This window comes from Anas acuta, chromosome 7 (assembly GCF_963932015.1).
Source record: "Anas acuta chromosome 7, bAnaAcu1.1, whole genome shotgun sequence".
NCBI classification, from domain to species: Eukaryota; Metazoa; Chordata; class Aves; order Anseriformes; family Anatidae; genus Anas; species Anas acuta.
Genome location: NC_088985.1, coordinates 13,598,601 through 13,624,114, shown reverse-complemented (window position 1 = coordinate 13,624,114; position 25,514 = coordinate 13,598,601). Strand labels below are relative to the sequence as shown.

The window sequence follows — 25,514 nt, the reverse complement described above, 5'->3', positions numbered from 1 at the left end:
AAAAAAAATCCAGAAAGGACTATGGAAAAGTAGGCTTGGTAGAAAGAATTTCATCAAATGTTAGGAAGCCATTAATTCAAGTCAAGCTTGCTGCATGTGCCTCTGTTTTGTTTAAACAAAACAGTGAGAAAAAAAAAAAAAAAAAAAAGTAGACTCATTTACAATAACAGGAAATCAAATGGATGCTGTTTCAGCATGTATACTGGAAAATGTATATGCACAGGGATTAAATAAAAGAAAACCTCTCAGCTAAAGAAATGGCTGAAATGATTACTTTTCCACTTTCAAATTTTCGAGGGCAAGGTTGAGTGGAACAAGTGTAATTCTGCTTGGAATAATAGCATTATTCTTCTTCTTTAAAGGAGCAAGCACAGCAAACAAGCAAACGCTAGTACCCTTCCCTCCGCAGCCGTGTGCTGTGGCAGAGCACCACAGGCAGTAGCTGCGCGTCTGTGGGTCACACTAGGGACGGAGCTACCAGGCTGGGCCTTCTCCACAATGAAAAAACTTCTTAGCAAGTTTGTGGCAGGTTAGCAAGGGCGGCACGCTCGGGTGGTTTAGCCTACATTTAAATGAGGGTGACTCAACACAGGGATTTAAAACACACGTACGCTGCGGCTGTGCCTGGCTTGTTGGAACAAGGCACCTGCCAGTGCGGTTCCCATGTTGGGAACAGGTTCAGGTACAGATTGTGGTCAGGAATTTGCACTGACTTTTGAGCAAATCCTCTCACCTAAATTTCCAAGGATATCTTCTATTTCTGGTTGCAAATATCCAGCAAGGGACACCTTCATCATGGTTCATATGTCCCAACAGTTCCTACCAAATAGCCAGTTATGCCAGCATTGTTCCTGCAGGGATCTCAGAGCAACCAGTTCATTTCACAAACACCACCCATGATGCATATCAATACACATATATTTGTATTCATTTATATCTACTTACGTTTAACAATATTTATTCATGTTGCTCATGCAGACCAAAAGAATCATACAGTAATTTAAGTATGAAATAAGCCAGTTACTAACTGCAGGTGTTTTCATGTCCAAACTATCATTTTGAGACACTGGGGACATGATTTTCAGAAGAGATAACCTTGCAACTCTTCTTGCTAAGGGATCTGAATGTCAGCTGTACCAGCAAACTGCTTTTGCTCATCTCATTAACCAAACCTGTTTTCATAAATTAGGCAACATCCATTCACAAAAGAAGGGACTTTCGCTGGAACAGTAAAGGGGAGAGCTGGATTAGCACAAAAACATCTGCATTTCCTTCTTCTGTTGGTCTTCTAGATCACTACAGTCGTTTTACCTTTTAATGATACTGTGTGAAATGGAGCCAATGGCAGTGACCTCTCAGGTTAAAAAAATCTGTGAAATATATTAGAAAAGCAACAGTGACCCATAGGCAATATGGAGAGAACAGATCTGTATCTGCACCATCACTAGCATTGCAACTCACATCTGGATTCTGAGATACCAAAAAGAAGTATATGACATTGTAATTGTAGACATTGTAAATGCTTACACTTAACCAGTTCAGAAAAAAAAAAAAAAATAATAATAGGGCCCAGGCAAATTATTTATTTATTTATTTGTTTGTTTGTTTATTTATTTATTTTCCCTCCTATTTGTGCCCTGTATATCTTCTCCAAGTGGAGGTATTAGATTTTTCCTGCCTGTGCAAGCTCATTGTGTGGCATGGGGAGGAGCAGCAGGTCTAAGGGACCTTGCTGGAGTGCAGACTTACACAGCCTGGGTAGTCATGATGCTGGAAGCAAGTGTTTATCATACGAGTTGCCACTAGACATAAACATCCGAAAGACCTTTGGTCCTGCATTAACAAAAGTTAAAGCACTAACTTAACCTCACAATGCTGCTGTATAACAAAGACAAGCCGAAATAAATTCCCTACAGACAGGCTGAAAATATGCTACAGCTGTAACCCAACTTGCCTGCTTTCCAGTCATGACCACAAACACTGTATTCCATGAATTTTAGACACCCACTACCCGTTATCTGAAGAATAGTTCAATTTATTGTAAAATTGAAAGAAATTAATGCAACAGACCACTGTTTTAGGAATACTTTTTTTTTTTTTTTGGACAGAAAGACTACATTTGTATGAAATCCTCTGTACTTCTTCAAGATTTCCAGTTAACTAACAAACACGTTACTGGAAATCAAAAATTTTAAAATGACACTGTACCATCTTTAATCCCTATCAAGCATGAGTGCAGACATTCTTATCACCATAGGAAATTAAAAATCCTGAAAATATGTCTACTGTTAGAAACAAAGTAGGAAATAGTCAATGTCCTAGACAGTTTGTCTCGTTTAACTGGAGCCCACCACTGAAAAGCTGTTTTTAAAATAATTTTGTATTACTAGATTTGATCTTTTTTTTAATATATATATTATTATTATTATTATATAGCTATGTAGCATATCCAAAATATATATCTGCATACATCTGAAGTTCCAGTCAGTTCTTTCCCTTATACTTTAAATAAGCACACAAAAAAACAATTATTAGTACTTTTTTCAGAAGTAGGTGTTTGTGCATTTCAGTGTTTGTGCAAATGGGACTGCTGTTCTGCAGTTGTGGGATTTTTTTTTTTTTTAAGGCAGAAAGCAACAGGAAAATTACACATTCAAAAATATGTGTTTTTTTTTTTTTTTTTTTTTTTTTTTTTAATGAAAAAAAAAAAAAAGTAGAACTCTGGACAATTTTTCCAGCTCAGGAAGTCTGAAAGAGGGAACTAATTACTGCCCCAGCTGTGGCTGGGAAGCCAATTTGAAACAGCTGCACTAAAAACCCCTCCTGAAATTAGTAGCTGGGGCTGGTGCCCGAGGCCTTAGTGAAGGTTGTGGAGTGTTGCTGTGCAGCTCTGGGGAAGTCTGGAGGCTGCAGGAGATGGTGCTGTGTGTCCTGCTGTGCTGTGTCTCCTGTGACCTAGCATGGCCCATTCTGCATCCTACCAACAACAATTGTGGTCGGTGGTGTGCTGTGTTGTGCTGGGGTACGGTAAAGGTAGGTGCTGTGGACATGGGGCTTTTTGACCCATGTGTATAGGGTTTGGTTTAAGTGAGTAACAGTATGTGGCTGTGAGTCCTCTAAATCCTCTTAAAGTTTTGTTGCAAGTCCCAAGGAAGCTCTCCTTTGCGTCTTGGCTTAAATTCAGTCTTGGTAGTGTAAAGCTCTTGTGTTGGCTGTTGGAGGTGGCCCTGATGAAGCTGGGCACTTGCATGAGCGAGTGAGACTGTAGTTGTGCTGTGGGGCCAGCAAGCACACCCCGAGTGAAATGGAGTGGGGAGGGCTGCTTCTGCCTCGGGGTGACTTGGGTTGGTGCCTTCCTTGGGTGCAAGTCCCATGAATTCAGTGACCATAAAAACAGCATCAGCATGTGGCTGAAGTGATTAAAACCTTGTACAACATGTCTTGAAGCTGGAAGCTTTGTGGTGTGAAACATGTGCTGTGGATCCCAGCACCTCTGTTAGGCTGCTGTACCTACTGAGCAGCCCCCTGTGTGCTGGGTGCCCGTCTGGTGGGGCCTCTGCCAGAGGCGACGAAAGCCAGCCAAGCCCCTGGACTGCATACATGCATCCCTGTCTGCTGCCTTGGGATGAGAAGGCATGTGCTGCACGTTTCCAAAGCCGTATTTCCTTCTGTGTCTGGAGTCATCATGGAGCATTTAATTCCCCAGGCCCTGCGTGCCCTGCTGGGCCATGGGCTGCGGCCTGGCCTGGCCTGGCAGGAGGGCCCCGGGGCACCCACCTGGGCAGGTGGGGAAGCAGAGAGTGGGGGAGTACCTGAGCGTTAGTTTTAATCTTCCATGAAAAAACAGAACTGTGGAGGGTTGTTGTTTTTCCTTATTTATCATTCTAACTGATAAGAGTCTGAAAGGAATTGTGCCCAGGCATGACAGCTGTGGTTGATGAAGTGGTGTCCTCTACCCGGTTATTCATGCAAAGATCGTTGTATTTTATTTAAGAAGTGTGTTCTTCTGAGCTTCCTCCTCCTCCCCTTCCCCACTAGGTTACATGACTGACACTTTTGCCATGACAAATCCATGAGTGTTTTAAAAATTTACCATGAAAACCCTGGAGCTTTAATTATTGTGCATTTACATAATTAGTGCAAATACATGCAATTACCATGTGTACCTACACAATTACCAGCTACAATGATGTACTAACAATCCTTATTAAACTTTAGTGGGGGAGGGTTGTGCTGATTGTGTGCGTGAGCAACATCTGTAGCTTGATCCTTTTTCTCTCCCTTGTTTGAAGCCGCTGTGCTTGTCTGGGGACAGGGGCTGACACGCTGGGAGCAGTGACACGCTGGAAGTAGGTCAATCAGCTGTCCAAATTGGAGTTCATGTGAGACGAAAACACACGATAGATGCTTCCAGGATGCAGTAGCTTCTGCTGGTAGTGTAACACCATCAATTCTTGATTACCTGTGGGTTCATAATCCCGAGTGTGAGGTAACTGTGCTGCATCAGTATCTGTACCTTCCCTCACATCTGTGGTTCACCTGAGTGGAATCCCCCAGTTTCTATCGCAGCTGCACTTTCCTTGGAGTTAGAATTAGCTGCATAAAGAGGGAGTCCTTGCGGTTGCTGTGTCGAGCTGAATGTCTACTACAGGTGTTTCTAAATGAATTATTTATCTTAATTAATCTTGGAAAGAAGAAATGTTCCAGCCCACAAATGATCACTTGTACAACATTTGCTTCCTCTCTCATAGAAATTACTTCATGTAGAAATACAGAGCGTTAGGAAGTCAGCTAACTCAGTAGTTCTCCGTGAGTTTCTCCTCCTTCTGTTGGCTCATGGACAATGAAACAGTAAGCGATGCATTAGGGACTGCACCTCTTCCTGTTGTCTTCAGTTTTTGCATTTATTCTGCTCTTCAGCTGTAAGGAATTAGTTGCCTGTCGTACCTCCAAGGAAGAGCCTTACAAGGAAACTCCTCTCTGCTCCTTCTCCCTTGTGTAGTCCCCCAAACAGTGAGGAAAACAGTCTGTTTGTTTCATGCACTTCACTGAACACAGTTCAAGCCTTGATGGTCTTTTATGCTCTTTACACACAGGCCTGTGGAGTGTATGGTCACAGAAAAGCTTGGGTTTGTTTTGTTTGCTTGTTGTTTTACCTCTCCTTAAAGCAGAAGGCCACATTGTCTGTTAAAGGAGGGAAAAATCAAGAGGCAAATTGTTGCTGTAAAATGCAATAAAGTAGTACTCTGGGCTCTCGGGCATGTTTTATGACCAATATGGCAATTACTGAATAAAATCCCATGCCCCAGAATGTTTACTACTGTAAACAACTTATCGTTATTTATTCATATTTTATGTTTTTTTTTTCAGAAACTTATTAACAATCTCTTGTGGTACAAAATAGGATGTGGTGTAATTTTTTTTTCCTAACCAACTCTAAATAAAAGGATCCATTGAGAATCTAGTCCTGAGTGTGTTTCAGGCTACATTTTACTTAGCATGATTAGCTGTGTTAGAAGGCATTATGATGTTCTGGCAAGCTCTCTCTGGTTTGAAGCAGTCCTCGCTCTCCTTATCCTTAAAATAACATTTTACTCGTTGCTTTCCTTTCATGTTGTCAGGCTGGCTAGTGCAGCCTAAAACCTTTCACACAAACTCAGGCCAGGGTTCAACCTCGATGTTGTCCAGTTGGTGCTAGTGGTGTTAGTCGCCTTCCCTGCCTGATGGGGAAGAGCTGAAGCACAGGGGAGAGACAGAAGTAGGTCTCAGACTTCAGTATTCGTGCTCTACAAATGGCTGCATTTGTTGCTCTTTAAATCTCATTATCGTTCACAATTAAAATTCAGTCAGGCTCCAAGAAGACCTGCTTACTGTCAAAATCTGGTATTAGGTAGTCAAATGATAGAAAGGCAGTGATGTTTCTTCCCTCTATGAAATGAGAATCTGCCTTGTGGACAGCTCTGCTAACATACTAAGTGAAATGATTTTGGGGTAGTTATGTGCCTGTTTGGTTTTACATAGGGTTACTTGACTGCATTATTTGGAGCAGATTAAGAAATTGTGGTCATTCAAAATCCTTGGGTATGCTTTTGTAAGAGTGTGGTGTTGCACATAGCATGCTGGCTATCTTCCAGCTTTGATAATTATTTTCTGCTTGAAAACCTTGTCCAAGTTAAAATGCTGGGGAATGTATTGTTTCCTTCAGGTTTCTAATCCTGAAATTGTATGGTATAGCTAGGGAAAAAAAATAAGTTTAACAGCAGGAGCGACTGAATCCCCTATCTATCAATCTCAGCTGCAGGAAGATTTGGAGCTTTAGGAGAAAGGCTTAGACTAGTTGAGTGACTTTATTCCAGATCCAATTCCAGTTTGAGATTTCTCAAAGTTGAGATGTGCTTGGTTCTCAAATTTATGTTTGTTTGGCTCTGACAGGGCGCTGTCTCCTGGTGTAGAAGGACAGATCAGCGTGCAGTGGGGCGACGGGTGTTTGTGTCCCTGTAGAAGCGCACTGTGGGCACTACATAAATAGCACGTTTACAATGCTGCGTTTCCTCAGCTCACATATGTTAAGTTCCTTCCCAGTACGTTACAATCACATGCCATGCCTTCTCCTCCTATTCTTTCAGCTCGGTTTTGTTTTTTTGAGCTGTATCCTTGACTCTTGAAGGCGTGCATCCTGGATCTCAGTGCTACCTCGCCACATCATATTTTTAAAGGCTTTATTCTCCTTGCCAAACGAATCAAGTCGCCCTGCTGAAGGTGTACCGGTGCTGTAAGCCAGAGCCCCGATCCTTGGCAGAGGGTGCCATGGGTGCCCGGTGCTTGTTCCCCTCTCAGCTCCCCGGGTCTCTGTGTGCGGGGTGAGGGGCTGGGTGCTCAGCCCCTGTCCCCACGCAGCCCTTGGCCCCAGCCTGGCAGCAGTGCCGGCTCGGCGCAGGCAGGGCGAGCACAGCAGGAGTTTGACGCGGAACTCCCCGTAGGAGCCGGGCTGCGTCTCCTCAGCCGCTGCCATCGCTGCTGCTGCTGCTCCCCGCCTGCCCCTGGAGCCCCTGTGGAGGCGGCCAGCCCCCAGCGAGCGCGGTGCGAGCGCTGCCCCGCTGCTTTCAGGCACCGCCTGCTCGGCGCGGCGCCTTTAAGGGGCCGGCCGGGGAGGGGAGGGGGGGAGCGGCGGCGGCGGGGGCGCGCTCGGCGCGGGGGCGCGCGCGGCCGGCTGGCAGGCAGCGGCATTGTTCGCTGACGTCACTGGCAGGCCGCGCGGCGGCCGCTCTCCAGCTCGCCTTTGTTATTCGGCGCTCCCCGGCCGGCGCCGCGGCCGCACGCAAAACGCGGAGCCGGAGCCGCGCGGGGTGGAGCGGAGCGGAGCGGCGGGGCAGCCGCCCCGGGGGCGGGGGGCGGGTGCCGGGGATCGGGGGGAGTGGGGGGGGGGGGCGGCGCTGCCCCCCCGCTGTGTGCCCCCCCCCGGGGCTGCGAGCAGGGGGGCGGGCACGGGGCGGGGCTGCGGGGTGTGGGGGGGAATTGGGGGGGTCTGGGGGCGGCTCGCCTCATTAGCAGCTCCTCGTAGAGCGCTGATTGTCCGGGGGCACCGGGGAGCAGGGCGGCTGCGGGCGGGGGGCTCCCGAGCCCCCAAACGCCGCCCCCCGGGGACCCCCGGCCGGAGCCGCCCCTACACGGGGGGGGCCCCCTGGGGTGTCAGGGAGCCGGGGAGCAGCTGCCCCCTGCCCGCCCGGCAGCTTGTCCCCATGGCCGTGCACAAACACACCCCACGAAGCCAATAAACAGCGATCGATACCGCGCAGCGCAGGCACCGCATGCTCGGCGGCGGGCGGGCTCCCGGGCGGCTTTCCCCCGTGGCAGGCGGGGGGAGGAGGAGGAGGAGGAGGTGCGGGGGGGGGGGGGTGTTCTCCTGCCTGGGGTTCGCGGAGTGGAAGGGTTTTCTCTCTCCTTTTTTTTTTTTTTTCCTTTTTTTTTTTTTTTTCCTTGTGCGTGCAATCCAGGCAGCCTCCGCCGCGCCTCCCCGCCGTCAGCCCGGCATTGGCGATGCTTTAACTCGCCTCCCAGCCCCGAACTTGGGGCGGCGTGAGCGTGTGAGTGTGTGTGTGTGTGTGTGTGTGAGTGTGTGTGTGTGTGTGCCGGGGGGGGGGGGACCATCCCCGCAGGAGGCAGCTCCCTTTCCGATAGGAATCTGGGACAGATTTTGCCAGCAGCCACCGAGCGTGGCCCGGCGGCACGGAGCAGCCCGTGTAACCCGACACTCCAACTTGCCGTGCGCCCTGCGAGTTGATTCACTTACTCACCGCCGGCACCGCGCTGCCGCTCGCTGCCGTGGGCGAGGAGAGGGGGGAGAGGGGACGGGGAGAGAGAGGGGAGAAAAAAAAAAAAGGAGAGGGGTGGGGGGGCGGGGGGAGCCGGGCGAGAGGGGGAATAAAACAATCTGCCTGGCGGAATACCCCGCTAGAGCCGCGGAGCGCTGGGGGAGCGAGGACGCTGCCTGGTGCCGAGCCCAGCCGGGTAAGTTGGGGGGCGCCGCTCGCAGCCCCCCGGGCAGGGGGCGCGGACAATGGGGGGGGGGGGGGAGCGCGGGGAGCGCCCCTGGGGGGCCCGGCCCGGCCCGGGGCGAAGTTGGCGGCGGGGGCCGGCAAAACAAAGGGGGCCGGGGCCGGGGGGGCGAGCCCCGGGGGCGAGCTGCTGGCGGCCGGCTCGGGAGCGGGGCCTCCCCGGCGGGCGGCAGGAAGGAGCCGCCGGCGGTCACCCCCCCCCCCCCCTCCCTGCTGGCCTTGCCCTGCCCCCGGTGCATCTGTCCGGGGGGGCCCGGCTCGGCTCGGCTCGGCTCGGCTGGGCTCTGCTCGGCCCGGCCCGGCCGCCGCACAAAGCGAGGGGAGCGGCGGCGGAGCCGCTCCGGGAATGTAAACACGGCGCGGGGCCGCCGGGCTGCGGCCGGCAGCGGGGGGGTGGGGGGGGGCGGCGGGGCCGCTGCGAGCCGCGCCGGGGGCTGCAAACTTTGCGCCGCGCCCCGCCGGGGGTCGGCTCCCGCGGCGCCGGGGGGGGCTTGGGGGAGGTTCGGGGGGTTTTGGGCCCCCCCCACCCGGCGGTGGGGGTAAGGCGAGGGGCAGGCTCCGAGCCGGGCTGCGGGCGGCGCGGCGGGGCCGGGGGGGGCCGGGGGTTGGCGGCCGGGGTCCGCAGGCCGGAGCGGAGCGGAGCGGGTGTCGCGAGTGCGTTTTTCAATGCGTTGAGACGGGAGAAGAGGATTTAACTTGGCAGGCTGAACAAATGCTCTATCAAAGGTTTCCTAAGAGACAGTGGGAGAGCGGGGGAGATGAATGACCCGCCGTGGTTTTAGGGTGCTACCTCTGCGGGCTGGCTTTCACAGGCGCAATGGCCATTTAGGGCTCTGAATACAACTCCGCGCATCAGAAAGGCGACAGGCTTATAAAATTTAAAAGGGCAAAAGCCCATTAATGCTGTGGCAGGGCTCTGGCTCCCAGCTCTGCTTGAGCAGCTCCAAGCGCCTTCAAGTGCCAGAGCTTTTAAGGAATCCCCAGCAGCAGCAGCAGCAGCTCCCCCGGGGCTGCCGGGTGGACCTTGGCCTTGGGCAGCGGCCGACCTGGGGCAGCCTCCGCTCCCCGGCTGGGGCAGCGCGACCAAACGGGAGCCAGGCGAGGGCAGGACGGGGAGAAGAAAGGGCCCGGGGCCGGGATGCGGGGCTCGCAGCTCTGCGGGCTGCAGGCGCCGTGCCGGTGCAGCGGGGGCACGGTGGCAGGGCTCCGAGAGCGCTGCCAGCAGCAGCAGGAAAGTTTCACAAAGGAGTCGAGCAAAATTACGCTCCGCTGACGGTCTCTGGGAGAACGAGGGTCTGGCGAACAAACGTAGTTGGTCTGCGATTCAAACTTCCACTTCCTTCTCTCGATAGAGGGAAATTTACTGTGGCATCAATCTTCTCTTGGCGGGGCCCGATTCAGGTTTGTGAATGCCAGGAGACTTGCTCTGACCTTTTTCTGTTCAAGTTGAGGATGTTGAAACACCAGCCATCAAACAAAAGACACATTGAAAGCAAGATCTGCAATGGAGCACGTGTGACTTTGAGGCTAGTTGAGTGCGTTTGGTGGCTGTTTTCCGCCGAGTTGGGGGGAGGAGAGAGAAAAAGGACGCTTATTTTGTAAATGAGATTATGGAAAACATGACTTGAAATCCCCTAAATATCCCCGAGTCAAGGACCTTTTTTATTTCTATCTTTACTTTTAAAATGTCTTAGGAAAATGCCTCCGTTTCTTCTATTTTCTTTTTTTACATATGTCTAATTTGCAAATGACGAGTACATTTTTTTCCCCGCAAGTGTGAAGATGACCAGGAATGTTACCGAATTTCTGATTTTTTTTTTTTTTTTTAAAAAAAAAAAGCTTTAGAGAATTAAGTGACTTTCGGATTACAGCTTAAAACAATGAAAAATTCCCTGGGGTTTAATTGACAGACTCACGATTTTATCTACTCAAGATAATACTACCTCAAAAGGTGGCAGATTTAAAGATTACTCTGTAAATTGTAAGTTAAACTTAGTTTGGGCTCAGAGAATTGAAAAAGAACCCCCTCAGGACCAGTCGATGTAGGTATCTAACCTGCCGGTGGCACTCATAACAGGGACAGATGCCGTTATTGTTTGCATTGTTTACAGCCCACAATACCTTAAACGCTGATAATGATTAGAAACAATAATTGAGGCTGTGGCAAAGGATCAATGAAAACTTTGCTTCAGGAAAGAAGCGAGTTGCTGTGTGTGTGTGTATGTATGTATACACACAGTATTTGGAGCTGTCTGAGAAGTGCAGTCACCGTGCGGTACAGAACTCTGTTTTTAGAATATTTTAAGAAACCCACAGAAGATAATAGATGAGTTTCGGCATAACCTAGGATTTGTACTGATGGCAGTGGTTACGGGGAGCTGAAAGGAGAGGGCTCTGTGCAGTGCGTTTCCATTCATAACTTTTCTTGGGAGTTGTTTGCACTTTACCCTAAATCTCCTCCACTTTTATAGGTTCCAAAGGTTCTGTGTAGACAAAGGAGGAAAAAAAAAACAAACAAGCAGCCAACAACCCAAACATCTCGGGTGACGGTTACATCACTGATACTATAGTTGGAGACAATGTTGGCTGTTTTTTTAGCAACTTGGTGTTTGTGCTAGCAGCTCTGGAGAGCCTGGTTTCTTCTCTTGAAAAGGAAGAAAAATGCATCTCTGAGGAAATGAAGTTGGCGTTCGTTTTGCCTTCCCCAGTGTTTCTGGTAGGCTTCAGGTGGTGGGACCTGGCTTCCTTCCCACCCCAGGGGAGGAAAGGTGGCCACGGGTGCTGGTGGGTTGCTGCTGCCCTACCTGGGGCACCTGGCTCCCACCAGTAGCTCACGCCTGCGATCAGAGATTTGAGCACTGTGCAATTGGCTGATTTGTTCGCTCCTAGTTTACCAATTTTTGTGAAATCCTATCCTCTATTACAGCCAAGTGACAAGGGTATTGCTGAAGAGTTGAGGGTTGGTTTACGCTTGTTCTCGTCAACTGCCTGTTGTGGGATGAAGAGCACGAGTCCTCTTTATCCATTTCCATAATTTTGTGAGAAAGCACCTCATACGGTGCAGCAATACAGAGCGCCATGGATGGGCACCGATGCGCCTGCTGCTCAGAGGTGTGTGCTCCTTTTGCTGAATTTGGCATGTGTAAGCTTTCCTGCTGATGGTAAGCGGAGGCTGTGTCAGTGGTATTAGAAATCATTTCTGCTTGAAAATGGTGTCTTTGGCTTAAAAACAAGGTTTGAGAATTGGAACGTTGCTTTGTCATATTGATTTTTCTTCTGCTTCTCTTTCTGAAAGCAAAAACTTCTTGTGTAGCAATTTCACGTTATTTATTTCCATTGGATTACGCAGGATCATTAGCATGCCGCTTGGTTAATGTTGGACATTTTTAAAGGTGGCGCAGGCTGCAGGAGCAATGTCCAGGCAATGGGTTGTAATGGATCTCCACAGCTTGACTGTTGGAGGCAGTAGTGTATTATGAGAGCAGAGGATGGTCCTACGCTTGTTTCGTGTTATTTTTGGTTCTAATCCTTCAAGTTGTGCTAGAGTTCGCATGGCCTGCCAGGGTGAGGTTTGGGGGTGTCGGTACCGTGCCACTACCCTTTATCAAGTAGGGCGAATTGCTGTGGGTGTTCTCTGTCTGGGGGGAGGGGGAAAGAAAGCTATTTTTAGGCAGGCAGGCAAAATCACTTTCCATCAAATTTCTCCTGCAAGTATCAACAGAGATTAACACAGTTCTTGGGGAATGACTCACTCATTAAAGACCGTTCCCTTTGGAAGCCCTGGATAGGCAGTCATTCGGTCCAGGCCACCCATAATTTCCTTCAGTTGCCTCCACTTCTTAGACCTGTAGCAAAGGACAGGAAAAGTAACTTGTGCTCCTCTACCAAGTCTCAGGGCAGCCAAACACAGGCCCTTCTAGTGGGGTTGATGCCCTTCTGAATAAGGTTTAGGATCTGACGAAATACCTGCACTCAGACCCACCTGTCTGTTCGCTAGGTAATGTGATCAGTTGAGCTGTTTCGTGTAGCATATTCGTGTCGCGGTAGTGGCACAGAAGCTCTCATGGTAGCATTCTGTTCGGATACATGTAGGAAGTGCATCCCTTTGTGGATAATCTGGCATTTGTTTTGACTCGGCAGAGCAGCTTTGAATTGATTCCCAAAGCGACATGGGCAGGCTGTTGGTCCAGCGTGGACGGGGGGAGAAGGGACACAAGACATCACGCCAATGCCATGAACGTGCACGGCACTACCGAGTAGTACAGATTGCATAAAGCTGAGTTTGGACTGCCCCTCCTGCTCCTTGTTTGTCTTTGGAAGGAGTTAGGTTTGTTTTTTCCCTCCTGACTTTGTGTGTATATGCCAGTGGATGGTGGCAAGCTGATTGACACAAGCGGTATGATCCTTGTGCGAGGGCGTCCTCCTGCAGCCCGCGGACCACAGCCAGATGATGATGCTTGGCTGCCTGACCTGCTGGCTGTGCTGCCCTCCTTGCCCTGCAGAGCCCTGCTCGGTGCTGGCTGTCAGCCTTGTGGTGTTGGAGAAGAGCAGCACTGCTGCGGGTCGGACTTGGGAAGTGGGGACAGCTCCAACCTATGGATAACAGCTGGGCGTCGTCAGAGCTAGCATGAGAGGGAAAGCCACAGGCATCGTGGAAAACCGGCATGGGAATTGATTGTTGTCTTCATGCAGTTGTCTTAAAAGCTGTGGTTGTGACGCTCTGAGGTGTGCCTGGTGGCCTCTGGTGGCTCGGGCTCGCGTCTGGTCAGCGCAGCGTTAAGTGGAGAGCACTGCCAGCGTGGTCTGCCCAATGCACAAACGGGGGCAAGCTCTGCCCTGATCAAGTTGCAGCTCCTTGCAGCTGGGAAATACCATTTGCCATCTTTGCTGATTGGGTATGTGTTTGTGGAGTGAGAGAAAAGGAATACATGGGCAGCAAGCTTGTCTTGTCTTTGGATTTTGCTTTTCTAATGTTTTTGAGGCTGTAGGTCTGCAATGGCTGAGCAGCTGGCAGTGAGTGTTACCAGTCTCTCTGTTTCTGGATGGTCTCATAGCTAATCAGAAGGGTTTATGTATTGGGGCTGCAGTGACATAGATATGTGGCAGAGCAGTAGGGGCTTCAGCTGGCCGCTTGGTAGCAGGAACAGTTCCCTTGATGAATATCTGCTTGTTTCTTGGCTGTACTCCTGCTTCCCTCTGAGAACAGCAGAGCCTTTTAGGCTGCCCTGAAATGCACACCCTCCTCTATCTCTATCAGGAAATCTGGAAGGGCAGGTCTCTTATTCCTCAAGACCCATTCCAAGCAGAGATGAAGTGAGGGAAGGCAGACTCACTGTGTAAGGGCATGGTGGGACAGGGGAGCAGGGTGCTGCGGAGGCTGGCTCCTGCTGGTGAGGGGCTGGGGCTGGCCTTCCCTGGGTGCTGCCTGGCCTCACAGCTGCTGAGAAGGTGGGCTGTCACTAGTTGGATCATAGCTTCTACCTCAGCAAAGGTTTAAAAACAATAGCCTGAAGCTCACGAGGGTTTTTACGACTTCTTTTGCGTATTGCTGCGGCTCAGAGCCTTCCCCTGCGCTGTTGGCTCGGGATGATCTGGAGCGTTGTCCAACAGCCGCCTGGTAAACACGCTGCCTCCAGCTCAAAGGTTGCCATCTGCCTTTGATTGTTTTAGAGGTGTGACGGGAAGAAAACAAAGCGGAAGGGTTGAGTGGCGGTGAGGAAGGGCTCGTGTCTCGGGCTACATTGCGTGCTCAAGGAGGTGAGGGCAGCTCGGTGTCCGGTTGTCCTGCTGCCCCAAAGCCCAGCCTGAGCATCTACTCGTCCAGCCAGAAGGTGGCTGCCCCTGTAGAAGGTCTGAAAATAGAAACATACCCTGTATATCATCACTTGAACATACGCTTTAGCTTTTCCTTTGCATTGCATGTAGCTGTAAGCTTTTTGCTGTGTAAATGATTTTAAGAAAACACACCTTATAAACAGGAAAACCTGTTCAGAACATGTTTTGGCTTAAAATGCATGACAAAAATACAAGTAACTGAAACCAGAGTAGTTTGACAGCCAGCACTGTCACATTTGCATTTTAAAGCTAAGACATTGATGGGCCAACAGAAGATCCATTTGGCTTTCCATCCTTTTTTCCCCCCCCCAGCCGCTTTTCCTCTATCTCCCCAATAAAATAAAAAGGCAGGATAAAAGCTTTAAAAAGCATTTTTAAAGACTTTGTTGACATTGAATTCTCAGAAGAACAGTTTGTTTATATATCTCTCTATATACGAAAGAGAGGACGGTTTATTATCCTGCAGGTTTGCAAGGGGAAAGAAGAATGATGTGGTTGTCAGGCAGTCTACCTGATCTGTTGGTGTCTTGCTTGTAAAGTCTGTGTTTGTTTAATGCTCTTATAACCCTTTTCCCGGCAGCGGGATCACAGAAGTTAACTTGTTTAGAGCTAGCATACAGCTTACGTTGGCCTCCCTTGCAGCAACCCAATGCCTGCCCCAAGCCTTTTCAAAGAAAGCTTTTCTTCCCTCCTCCTCTTAGAGCGCAGGTTGATGCACTTTACATTTGATTACACAATTATTTTTTTTTTATTTTTTTAATATGGGAATGCTTGTTCTAAAAAGACTTTGGGCTGTGAGCTGTCATCCTGCAAATGTGCTCAGGATCCTGACTGTCTGCATGCTGGGGTCTCTGCTCTTCGGGTGCTTTGCGAAGCCATTAAGTGCCCCAGCAGCCACTGTCTGTGTTTCACAGCAAGTCAGGGCACCGAGCTGTGATGGGTGCATGCCTGCAGACACGGGTGGCAGCTCGGTGACTGGAAACACAAGTGCAGCGTGCTGTGTTCATGAGGCTGGTTTGCTATGGACATAATGTGTTTGGCATTGTCGCATTGGCATGTTTCTTGCCTCAGAGGTCTGCTGTGATACAGCTCTCAGGGTGAGGCTCAAAGCCACTCTCAGTTGCTCTTTGAGAAATGTATTGCAAGAACTATACGTGCATCTCTTTGGTCCCCCTCTCAAGCATGAGATTCCTCCCCAAACTTACATCACTGGTTTAAAAAGCCTGGGATCGCAGTCCAGCTGGAGTGTGATACCATTAGACGCAGGAGCCTACTGGCTTTCCAACTCAATGCATAGCTTTGGCTTTTGGCACTGTAAAACTCTGACATCTCGCGCATTAAAATCATAACAGCATTATGTAAGGAGAAGTTATTTTAGGTCAGTAGCAGAGCCTTGGAAAACTTGGTTAAAGCCATCTCGAGAGCTGAGACGCGTGGGCTTGCGTACTGCTGTGGCTGGTGGTGGCGTGCTCCTGACCTCTGTGCCCCATTCCCAGCCCGTGTCCTGCTGCTGCGGGGACACCTCGGGGGGATCTCGGCCGTACTCAAACACCCTATGGAGCTGGGAGCAGGCGCTGGGTGCCAGGAGGGCTCTGAAGCCCGGCCGAGGAATGTCACACCTCTCCCTTGGGCGCCTGCTCTTGGCTTGTGGCACGGACGGCGCTGCTTCAGTTGGCCTTGTTGTTCTTCGTCAAGGGACAGGAAAATTATGGCAACAGCTGCTGCCAACCTACAGGAAACAGAGTGCGGAATAAACCTAGGGGAAGCCTTTGAAATGTTTTTAATAACAAATAATTCCAATATTTAACCAAGGTGCAGCTTAGGTGTGAAAGATGCAACACTCTGACTTCTCCTAACAGTGTAAGGTGCCTGCCTTCAGGACCAAGGCTGGCACACCAGATGATGCTCAGGTGTGTTGCAGACAAAGGGAGGAACATTCAGACCTTGTTTATACTTCAGAAGGAATCAGCAACAGGACACGTGATAAATATTTTAAAGCCGTTATGTAGAGTGCATGAAATGGCAATGAAGCCTGAGCAGGGAGGCGATGGGTGCGCTTCCTGATGGAGCAGCACAGGCGGAGAGCAGGAGGCTGCCCCTGGTGCAGAGCAGGCAGTGCTCCGGCTAAGGGGTAGCTGTGTGAGCAAACGCCTTGAAAAAGGCAGTGCTATGGACTTCAGAGCTATTGGGATTACAGCAGGCTTGGAGAGGACTTTTATTCCACCTTCATCAACAGCAGATTGCTCTTTGTGAAGAGGGCAGTGGACGGAGGGACCAGGGAGGTGTGCAGTCTGCAGGGGAGCGCAGCAGGCATCTGCCAGGGGGTGCGGAGCTGGGGTTTGAGGAACTGGTGGAGGAAAGCAAATGGGCACCTTAAATTCAGGGCCGTTTTTTTTTTAATCACTAAGCAAAATACCAGGATTGCTTTGTTTCTAAATAAATGCAGAAATATGTGAAATTTGGGATTCATTTGTTCAAGTTCCTTTTGTTAACTGATGGAGCATCTGTTTGGAAGAGTTTGGCGTGTTGCCTCTAGGATAACAGAGCATGGTTGCTTGCCCCAGGCAGCGATTGGTACCTGTCCTAAGGCACTATTTTTTAACCCGTGTGTACCTGGGATTAGTGCTACCGTAGCTGCAGCAGTGTCCTCACAAGCACGGCACTGGACACGGACACCTAATGGAGCTCTTACGTCTGTTTGCCCTGTAGCTGGGAGTACCGGATGGATGCAGGTAAACATCTTAGCGAGCTGAATTGAGCCGAGGGGAGGGCAGCAGGCTTGCTGTTGTGAAGCTCCCGGGGTCTGCCATGGTGACTAAGACGGCTTGATAGCTTCCTTATTGGCCACCATCTGCCAGCTGGGCTCTGAGCATGGGGAGCAGCGCGGGTGCTGGCACGGCCGGGGGCTGGCTGCTGGTCGGGAGCGCTGGGCAGCGTGGTGGTGAACAGCAAAGCACAATGCTCCGGAGGCTTCTGGCCACAGTTCTGTGGCAACCTGTCATTAGATTTGTTAAATCACTTGAAAATGAAATAAAAGGAATTTTAAGAGATGGTGTTTTCGTTTGATTAAATTTTGTGTCCTGAGTGCATAGATAAATTATTCACTCAGTGCGTGAACCCTTCATGAATCCTCTTGTGGAAGTCCTGTACTTGTGCCAGTTTTCGGAGTACCACTCTTCCAAAAATTCCACCAAAATTTCTGGCAGTCTGTGGTGTCGTCTGTGTTAAAATTTTTCATTTAAAACTTTGAGTTTGGTCATCCAAAAAGGAACAGCAGTGTGTCGGCGCGGAGTCTCCGTCCTCCTTTGTCTGAAACTGGAGCTGCAGCCCTCACCACCTCTTTCTCAATAAAGAGAAATGTAAATCAAAAATACTTGTAATGTTGCCAACATCTTGTCCTAGCAATATCCCAGCATACTAAATTATACAATGAAGAAACATAGTTCATATCTCCTGTCACAAGAAAAAATACATTTTTAAGTATATCTCTGCTCTATTCATGCTCCTTCAGCGTTCATAAATTTATGCTTTGTTCTGCTGAAGGCAACTTCACCTGATAAACTCCTTCTTGAAATAATGAAGGACTGCGGACTTAGGCTCCTGTTGTCACCGCTGCACCTGACTGAGGAATAATTTGTAACGAAATAAAATGCACACATGCTAATCTCTTGTGAAGATTGTCTGACATCTTCGTTTAGTAAGGATTAAACCCTGCAAAAGGAACACAGAGGAGGCAGGAATTCTCTGGCAGTTGATCTATTTGTGTGTTTAACGTGGAATATTTTTAGCCTGAAATACAAAAATACGTACTTCTGTATCCAAAGAGACTGTTGTTTCCATTTATTTTAAAACCCTGGATGGGAAACAAGATGTTAGACCTATTATAATGCAACCCAGTAATTAACATATGTTGGCCTGCCTCTGCCAAGGCTTCCGTGTGAGTAATGCAAGTTGCACAAGTAGAGGAGTCAGGTTGTTTGTCAGTGAAGAGCCGTACGTATATGCACGAGTGATCAGATTGTAGAGGCATCATCTGAGGCTGGGGTGGGAGTCTGTGTTGGAATATAAAAGCAATTAGAGTTGTCCTTTCGGCTGTGTGAGGTTTGGAAAACTTTGTTTTTTTTCTCCTGTTGTTGTCAATAAAAGAAATCATCCTGTGCAGGATAATAAAAAAAAAAAAAAAGAGATAATGATCAACGGAAGCTTCCAAGCTTTTGCTGTGTTTGTGTTTAATTCCCCAATTATGGGGTGACTGGAGGGAGGAGTCCTGGGGATGCTCTCAGCAGCAGGAGGTCTCTGTCTCAGGCTCTCAGAGGTGACAGCGCTGCAGGCACGTTGGGTGGGTGCTGGGGCAGGGATCCCCCTTCCCTCTTTGGAGGGGCCTTCTGCGACACAGGAGGGGGTGACTTTGTTGAACTAGACACGTGTTATCTGTGCTAAAAGCTAATATAGAGGTAATCCTAGCTAGAAAGCACATCTTCATGTGGAGCACAGACTGCACGTGTTCTCTAGAGATTTGTTACTTCCACCCAATGTACACCTTGTGTGGCTATGCCAGTTAGGCATAGGGAGAAGGAGAGCGAAGGAGCAGAAGATGAAATTAAAAAAAAAAAAAAAAAAAAAGAAGCATATGCATAAATATGTCAAAATCAAATCACAGGTGAGTCCAGATTTTCCTTGTTTCCCTCCCCCTTGCCCCCCAACCAAGACCGTACATGTATGAGCAATTAGGACCTGCTTTCCTAGTGAGCGTTACGGGAAGATGAAAGGTGTATTGTGCGTTCAAACAAATGAAATGCATCCTCAAAAGAGTTTGAAGGTCGTATGTTCCTGAACTCTCAAATGTGCTCTAATTAGCGCTCTATTTAAAAGCAGGCTTGGGTTGTTAACCTGGGAGCAGACGGCTGCACACCAGCTAATGGTTTAATGGGAGCTCCCACCTGGTGACTGTTCTCTGTGCACTGCTCCCGATGTGACCCAGTCACCTTGGGTGGAGGCATGGGGACGTGGAGGGGTGATAGGATCAGTTGACATCTGCGTGCGTTATAAGTGTTGACCTGCAGACACTGGGGGTTCTTCGGTACCTTACTGTGGTAGAGCGTAATGCATCATCACTTTTCCTTTTAGAGAGTTGCGTGTTTAATTTGTAGCTTCTATTTTGACACTATCTGTTAAGCTATAAATAAAGCTTGACTACAACAACGATGGCCTTCAGGCTACCTTCTGACTGTAAATTCACAATTGTTGGTTTTGCCTTGTCATTTTCAAGCTGTGTACCCTGGGTGGTGTTGAAGAAAAGAACTTAGAGAAATGTGGGTTTAGTGCCTAGAGTACTGATCAGTCAAATTTAAGATTGCCAACTTTAAAAAAACTCAGACACCACAAGCCAGGCCCGTAGGACTGTTCAAAACAGTGATAAACTTGGCGTTCCACAATCCTGCTTTTGGGGCTTGTTGAAGGTTCGTATTTTCAAGTCTTACCCACAGTCACAAGCGCTAGAAGCTCATTGAATAAGCAGCGATGCTGTTACTATCAGTTGTCTTAAGGAGTTGGGGCTTCAGTGTGTGTGTGAAAATAGTGCTAGATGTAGCTCCGGGACTCCTTCCTTCTGTTTTGTGCTCTGTGGTGCTGGCTGCAGTTTGGTGAGGGAGCCCCATTGCACTGCAGCCTGGGGGACACTCTCCCCAGAGCGGGCCGCTGGCAATGCCGTGCCCCTGTTTGGCAACCAGTCCAACGTCTTGTGGCTTTCCCCCAAATTAAGCATGGACCATGTGGGTTAAAATTTCTGATTCTTAAATTGTTCACGTCTGGAAAACGCACTGAGAGCTTGAAGGGCAACTGTTGGGTTTAAAACCTGTTCCCCCTTCCACTGCTGTTAGTCCAAAACAGGCAGATGCAGCAGGTTTTTTTTGGAGATCCTGAAAAAACTAGGTTCTCTAAGGGGGAAAATTGCTAGATGGGAAAAAATGCTTGGTGAGAAAGGTGTAGTTGGATTTACCTCCTCCTTAGCATTTGGGTTGTAAGAAGTGAGGTTGCTGAATTAGTATTAATATTTGTTATGCATTTAAATACCTGTCAGAAGGCTTTGTGATCTATGGGTACTACTTCTGTCCTCACTCACAAATCAGCAGATGTCCCCAGGACTGTTGGACATCCATCCTTTGGAGGTGTTTATGAATAAACAGTTCTGCCTGTTGTAATTTTGGTTGGTCAGGTCCCCCTGAATTGCCGCACTCGGTGCAGTTGTGCTAACACTTAAATACTGCCTGTGAGGAGGTTTGATTAAAATTGCATCTCTAGGTGCGCGCTAAATACCTCTGATATCTCACCTACAGACAGCGGTAGAATTGTTGGTAAGAATGACAGCTGCAGGCAATAAATGAGGACAGTAATAGAAGGCTCAGTGCTGGGTAGAGCATCGTAAATCATGGGGCGAGAGCAGCGAGAGCGCTGACAAATCGGCGAGCAGCTGCAAACAGCACTTTCCAGGTAAGAATTATTGCGCTCGCTCCCGATAACTGCTCAGAAACCACCTCTTCCTTGTACGTGGGCGACTTCCCCGCTGCACGGCCGCTCGTGCTGGTGCAGTCGGTTGAGCTCGAGTGTTTTTCCCTGGGAACGGGGAGTGTTTCGCCTGGTGTCATCTCCGTACCGTGCGCCCAGCCTTTGTTTTCGTCCCGGGCGTGTGCCAGTGTGAGCTGTTCCTTTCTAGGAGGAATATCCTAATGCTTTTTGCAGCCGATGAGCTGTTCTATTTAGTTTCCTCGGAGACTTTGAAGAAGTGTTTTTTGGAAGGTGCAGAGAAGGGGCCGTGTTTGGCTGGTTTTAAGCTAGCTTGCTTTGTTAGCCTGTGCTAGGGAGAGTTGGGAATGAGCCTGTATGCTCCTAAACAAAATAAAAAAGTAAAAATCTGGAATAGTGCAGTTCAAATAGAGGAGATAACGATCTAGTCACCCAGAAAACAATCTTACTCCTGCACTGTTAGAGAAATGAAAAGTATTTTAATGGAATAACGATAGGAAACAGATGGCAAAGGGCTAGCAACTGAAATGTTTTTGAACACTAAAAAATAAGTGTCAAACACATGTCCCATATTTTAATTATAGCTGAAAGCGTCACGTGGCAGAACGCTTTCAAATTCTGAAGTCTTTTATGTAAATATTCAACCTTAATTTCTATTTTTTTTGGTTACTGGGCGTTATTCTTGGTAAACTCGATGCTTGGGGAGGGTTCGGCCGTCACAAGTTCCTGCGGCGAGCGCCGAGCCTGCAGAAGGGCGTTGCGGTTGGCACGCGTCCACGGCCGTGTGAGCGTGGGGGCTCAGGAGGCCGCCCGCTGGATGCGAGTGCTGTCACTTGGCTCGACGCGGGAAGCGGGGGGTGCAGGCGGGCTGCTGCTGGGGAGGCAGGGAGAGCAGCTCGGGCGGCGCGGTGCTGGGTGCCCAGCGGGGGCTCCCTCGGGGTCAGCCCCAGGGGCTGGGCACGCACTCAAGATGCAGCATCTTGTGCACAGCGGGAGCCTTTGTGGCTGCTGCTGCAGGTGGGCTGGCGTGAGGTGTGCCTGGTGGGGCTGTGCCCACTGGTGACACCGTGCTGGTGTCCGCAGGTGCTTGGGGTGGAGATTTCGGTTTTGATGCACCGTGCTTATGGTTGGGCAGCATCTGTCCTCCTCCGGGGCTTTGAGCAGTGTACTTAGAGCATACAAATAAAGCGTTCCCAGGAGATGGTCCTTGAAACAACATTATTTACATCATTATTTACATACATGGTAATCGTGGGTCTACGTAAAGCTGCAGGCCCCACTTGCAGCACACACACATGTATGTACAGCCAGCACCAGGCTGCTTCCACGATTAGCGGGTCTTGTTTTGAAAGGCTTTCCTGCCCCAGTGTTTGCTCCCGTTAAGGTCACTGGCTGTGTGACTCACGGTCAGTGGGATCAGGTCGCTGACTGGGTAAAGGGCTTTGTTTTTTTGGGGGAGTGTTTTTAGCCTTTGCATCGCCCTCCCCCCGCCCCAATTAAGGTTAATTATCAGCTGAGGTAGCTGCTGTTGATACGGCTGGCTGCACTGTGCCCAGCCCCTGTACTGACCAGGGGCCACGCTGGGAATGCAGGAGGCAGGTTGGTGGGGGCCGAGACCCCCCCAGCTCAGCTGTCCAGGCTTCCCCTGTGGTCTGCAGTCACCTTCCAGTTCCCCCAAGCAACAAAAAGCATTTGCACACACCAAAACAAATTATTTTTCCAGGAACAAATGCTTGTTTTTCTTCTGTAGAACATTCTTCAAAAGTTAACAGCCGTCCCAGAAGTTATTTTTCGATGTTCCTGTGGTATTTCTGTAACATACGCATTGTGTTCAAACGCAGGTCTTTGTGCGTTTTTCTTGAAGTCTTGCTGAACTTCCATCCTCCCTTGATTTAATGCTGGAAGTGCTGAAGGGTGCCATTCATCTGGCTGGTGGTACGGTGGGTTTTAGAAAACAAGCCGGAGGACATGGACCTGATTGAGCTCCGTTCCCAGCAGCACAGGACTTTCGCACAGGTTGTCCCCAGTGTGGCCATGTCCTGCCCTTGCCCAGTCCCCATTCTGACAGGAGCCACAAAGGGGAGGTGTGTGAGTGCCCAGCTGGGTGCCGGCTGTGTCACTTGTTGTGTCCTGTGGAAGATGGTGAGAAGTGGTGTGTCTTGGAGGTGGTGCTGGCCGTGCCATCAGCGCAGGGTCACTGAGCACAGAGAAGGGAGGGTGACAAGTGAGCAAGGGGCCGTCACTCCCAGATGGGCAGTGGCTTGGGCACGGGGCAGCATGCAGAACTGTTTTCCTCAGCTGTTTCTCCTGGCTAGGGGAAAGCAATATTGTTAATGGTGTGCGAGCTGTACCGTGATGCCCAGTACAAGCACTGTACTCTGTAAGAAGGACGGGCGATCAGTGCTTCCATCCTCAGGCTGTGGCTTGGCCTGGCTGGGGCTGCTTCAGCCTCTGGTTCCCTGCTGCACGTTACTCCCATCCGTACGCTGTGTGAGCATCAGTGTTTGTGCAGGTGTGCGATGAATCAGACTGCTGAGCTGATGGAGGAAAAAAAAACCTTCTTGCGTTTCGGTGCAAGTTCTCCCTCCTGGCCCCCACCTCTTGGTTCCCCACTCCTTTTCCCCGTGTGGATGTGCAGGTCATGGTGCAAGCACGGCACGGGTGGCAAAGCTGTGCGGGGCTGGGGAGGAGCACTTGAAGTGGTGCTCCTGCCTCAGGAAGTCAGATGGATCCCCAGCCTCACAATTAGCTGAACATCATAGACCCAGCTCACAAACAGATTGGGTCAAGTGATTAAAACCACGATATTGTGATTTGCATAAACTTACTTTCCTATTAGTGCTAGAGCATCTGTTGCTGGGGACAGGTAGGCTCTCACTAAATGGGGACAAATTGCTGGGAGTACAGCCCTGGGAACTGGCCGGGGGTCTCAAAAACATGAACCAAGTCAGTGAAGAGAACCTGGCTCTTCTGACACTGCCTGTGCCAGGCACCAGCCAGCTCCTAGGTCGAGTTGGTGACTTGGGAGGCTGGACATCTCCAGCAAAGTGAGGTAATGCTGGAAACACTTGGTCTCGGCTGTGTCTTCGGCTCATGGTTGGGGGCACCTGGGGAGTGTGGCAGGGCCAGGGCTGCCTGCTCTGGACAGGAGCAGAAAGGTCTGCAGAGGGTGCCTCCAGGTGCCACAGGCTGTGGAAGCTCTAATGTGGATCTTATGCAACATGGGATCCCCTCCCCCTCTTTTGTCTGTATGAACTGCACTTTTACTGAAATGGATGGCTTCCTTTTCTGTCAGAGCAGGTCATGGGAACTGCTCACTGCAGAGCTGGCAGAAGGTAGCGCTAACCTCGACACCCATCCTCTCCTAGGTTTGGTATGCCTCGGGGATGCCTCCAGCACAGCCGTCCGTGGCGGATAAAACCACAATATGTTGTCAGAAAGCGCTCGGTGAGGTCTGAGCCAGGCTCCCCCATGCAGAGCTGAAGCATTCCCGCTGGGACCCACTCCTCCCAGGGCAGAGGCCCGCTGGCAGCAGCCCCTGGCCACCTGCTCCTGCCTTACGGCCGGGACGCGGCCTCAGGACATGCAGGAGCGGTGCCGTTCCTGCGACCTGCAGGGACCGGGGCTCCCGGGCACCGCAGCGATACAGATAACCCTGGCTGTTAAACCGCCTGTCTTGACTAGCTGCCAGTGGTGGCTTTAAATTATTATTCCGTAAGTTCCCGAAGGAACACGGCGTGCCGTATTTTATGCTCCCTGCTCTCAGTGTTGTTCTGTAGCTTGGCGTGGGGTTTTGGCTCTCAGGCCAGCTCACGAGTGGCCCCATTGCTTGGGTAATTGCAGAGTGCATCGCTCTGGTTGTAGGTGTTTGTGTGTCATCTGCGGGGTGCCTCACAGCCCTGGAGGGCTACACATCCCCCTTGATTACTCGGTGTGTGTTTGGTGTGTCAGTGGAGGGGCTTCTCACTTGTCAGGTGTCATAGGAAGGAGGGGACACAGACTTGTGCAGTGGAAATGTATGTAACAGCTGTCTTTACCAGCTTCCAGAGGAAACTTGCCCAAACAAAATGAATAAAAGCAAGTGAGAACCTTAAAGTGGCCACTGTTTGTATGTAAGTAACCAGGGACACTTGAAGCAATCTCGGCAAAGTGTTCTGATGCGCCGATAAAGCCTGAAGTTAGCAGGCACGCATGTGTGCAGGTGACCTGGCTCTGCACCCTGTCCTGACGCGGTGGGCAGACTCTGTGGGTTGCTGTTTGAGGTACAGCACGGCGTAAAGAGCTTGGTGAAGAAGATCAGTACAGAAGAGTACAGCTGGTAGCTTCCTATGCAGACATTCAGTACTGCCAACTCTGATTTATAAAATAATTTAAAAAATATAACTTTGAAAATTTTTAAAGTCAAAATAATTCTAATTCTCAGCAAAAAAAAATAAATTTACTTAAGCTCTATTTGTGAATATTTTTGTCTTGCTTTTATTTGTATATCAAAATTTTGTTTTGATTGGGGAAAAAAAGGAGAATTCTTCAGAAATACTTTTTTTTTTCTATACAGTGGTTGAGTCTTGAAAATGCTTAAAACAGGTCTCTGTCCCATAAAGC

At 49.6% G+C, this 25,514-nt stretch overlaps 1 protein-coding gene across 9 annotated transcripts in view; it reads left to right on the top strand.

Moving 5' to 3' along the window:
• Positions 1-8,114: 8,114 nt before the first annotated feature.
• Positions 8,115-25,514, top strand: part of ZMIZ1 (zinc finger MIZ-type containing 1) — a 344,474-nt gene continuing 327,074 nt past the window's right edge. For 5 of the 9 annotated variants that reach the window (XM_068689467.1, XM_068689458.1, XM_068689461.1 and 2 more), the window contains exon 1: positions 8,121-8,508. The gene's annotated coding sequence lies outside the window, so the exon portion shown is untranslated. Of the gene's footprint in view, positions 8,509-25,514 lie in introns of all 9 variants that reach the window. The other 4 variants (XM_068689456.1, XM_068689462.1, XM_068689469.1 and 1 more) reach the window with 3 other exon arrangements.